At 42.7% G+C, this 2,851-nt stretch overlaps 1 protein-coding gene across 1 annotated transcript in view; it reads left to right on the top strand.

The window, feature by feature from the left end:
- The window catches only part of PCGF6 (polycomb group ring finger 6), an 81,389-nt gene that overhangs the window by 27,714 nt on the left and 50,824 nt on the right, over positions 1 to 2,851 (top strand). The window lies entirely within an intron of this gene.

Here is a 2,851-nt window from a genome sequence, read left to right as displayed (position 1 = left end):
TAAAAATACAAAAAAATTAGCTGGGCATGGTGGCGGGCACCTGTAATCCCAGCTACTCGGGAGGCTGAGGCAGGAGAATAGCTTGAACCTGGGAGGCAGAGGTTGCAGTGAGCCAAGATGATGCCATTGCACTCCAGCCCAGGCAACAAGAGCAAAACTCTGTCTCAAAAAAAAAAAGACTGGGCATGGTGGCTTACGCCTGTAATCCCAGCACTTTGGGAGGCTGAGGCGGACGAATCACGAGTTCAGGAGTTCAAGACCAGCCTGACCAACATGGTGAAACCCTCTCTCTCCTAAAAATACAAAAATTAGCCAGGCATGGTGGCAGGTGCCTATAATCCCAGCTATTCAGGAGGCTGAGGCAGGAGAATCATTTGAAACCAGGCAGTGGAGATTGAAGTGACTCAAGATCATGCCACTGCACTCCAGTCTGGGTGACAGAGTGAGACTCTGTCTCAAAAACAAAAAAAAGTGTTTGTCATTCCCATGCCTTTTTTTTTTTTCATGTGGTTGCCACTTGTATATCTATTCCTGAGCAGTATGTAGCATTGTTTTTGCCAAACTTGAAATGGTATACTTTTCACTCAGTATTGTGTGATTCATCCCTGTTGAAATATATAGCTCTAGTTCATTCATTTTTACCATTATCTGGCATTCCATTAAAATGAATATATTATTTCTTGTCTTTTCCTGTTCTGTTGAATATTTAGGTTGTTTCCAAGTTTGCTGGTTTATTTACTTGTTGCTATTGTAAACAATATTGCTGTAAACATATTCATATGTATCTCCTGTGTATATGTGAGATAGATAGTTCTCCACGAGTGTAGTTTTACTCAGTCTTAGGGTATGTTCCTCTTCAACTTTAGTTGATTTTGCCAAATTAGTTAGATACCTTTCTTTCTTTTTTTTTTGGAGACAGAATTTTACTCTGTCGCCTAGGCTGGAGTGCAGTGGCGCAATCTCAGCTCATTGCACCCGCTGCCTCCCGGGTTCAAGGGATTCTCCTGCCTCAGCCTCCCGAGTAGCTGGGACTGCAGGCACATGCCACCACGCCTGGCTAATTTTTGTAGTTTTGGTAGAGACAGGGTTTTGCCATGTTGGCCAAGCTGGTCTCCTGACCTCAGGTGATCCACCCACCTCAGCCTCCCAAAGTGTTTGGATTACAGAAGTGAGCCACCGTGCCCAGCTAGATACTTTTCTAATTAGAATAAATTGCTTCTTTCATACACTGTAGCATATGGTGTACTCCATTTTAGTGCAGCAATGTTAAACAGACTGTCATGGTCCCAGAGTTGGCATGTATCAAACTGTAGTTTTCAAACGCTTAACTGGCTGGCACAGTAAACTAAAATGCCTTTCTTGGAAAAATCTAGATTTCTCATGTATCACTGTTGACTATTTTACTTCTCAGTCATCTCTTTATAACTCTGGGCTGCTTGTATCATTTATTATCTAGCGTGTGCTTTGTCGTATTTATCTCCTTGTATATTCACTTCGTGCTCTCAACTGATATTAAGAACCCCTAAAAGGCAAGAGACATTTCTTATGTCCCCAAGAAGCCCATAGTAGTGGTTCATGATAATGACATAAAGATCCCTTTGGAAAAATTAGAAGAAATCATGTAATTCCAAATTTTAATCCAGCAATTTCTACTATTAAAGAGTGTTACAGTTTGTATCTCTATAAGGGAGTAGGTTAAATAATGGTATGTCCATACATGAATATGCACTAATATAATAATGTGTGTGATGATGTGGAATAATCTCCAAGATGTATTAAGTGGGAAAAGCAAGGTGCAGAAAGGCAAGCACATGTACCATGTGCTTACTTAAGTTTTCTAAAAAGAGGACGGTGGAAAATACGCACGTACACGTATACTTTTTATGTGCACAGACCATTCCTGAAAGGCCATATAAGAACATATTGGCCGGGCATGGTGGCTTATGCCTGTAATTCCAGCCCTTTGGGAGGCCAGGGCGGGCAGATTACCTAAGGTCAGGAGTTCAAGATCACCCTGACCAACATGATGAAACCCTGTCTCTACTAAAAATACAAAAATGAGCCAGGTGTTGTGGCGGGTGCCTGTAGTCCCAGCTACTTGGGAGGTTGAGGTGGGAGAATCACTTGAACCTGGGAGGCAGAGGTTGCAGTAACCCAAGATCATGTCATTGCACTCCAGCCTGGACAATGAGAGTGAAACTCTGTCTGGAAAAAAAAAAAAAAAGTCCAGGCACAGTGGCTCACTCTTTTAATCCCAGCACTTGGGGAGGCCAAGGTGGGTGGATCACTTGAGATTAGGAGTTTGAGACCAGCCTGGCCAACATGGTGAAACACTGTTTCTACCAAAAACATAAAAAATTAGCTAGATGTGGTGGCACACGCCTGTGATTCCAGCTACTTGGGAGGCTGAGGCAGGAGAATTGCTTGAATTGGGAGGCAGAGGTTGCAGTGAGCTGAGATTGTGCCACTGCACTCCAGCGTGGGTGACAGAGAAAGACACTGCTGGAACAACAACAACAAAAAAAGAACATATTAATGGCAGTGTCCCTAGGAGGCGACACTGGAGTCTATGACTCTAGGATGGGAAAAAGTCTTACTTGCCATTGAGTTTGAATTTTTACACATGTGATAATGTGACTTTTGTTTTGTTTTCATACTAATCAAAAGAAGGCTGGAGTAATATCTTTTAATGACTAGCTAATTAAAATTTGAAAATTAGAAAGAATTGGCCGGACGCAGTGGCTCTTGCCTGTAATCCCAGCACTCTGGGAGGCCGAGGTGGGCAGATTACTTGATGTCAAGAGTTGGAGACCAGCCTGGCCAACATGGTGAAACCTGTCTTTATTAAAAA

Source organism: Mandrillus leucophaeus, unplaced genomic scaffold (assembly GCF_000951045.1).
Source record: "Mandrillus leucophaeus isolate KB7577 unplaced genomic scaffold, Mleu.le_1.0 Scaffold18, whole genome shotgun sequence".
Classification (NCBI taxonomy): domain Eukaryota; kingdom Metazoa; phylum Chordata; class Mammalia; order Primates; family Cercopithecidae; genus Mandrillus; species Mandrillus leucophaeus.
This window is presented reverse-complemented; position numbering and strand designations above follow the sequence as displayed.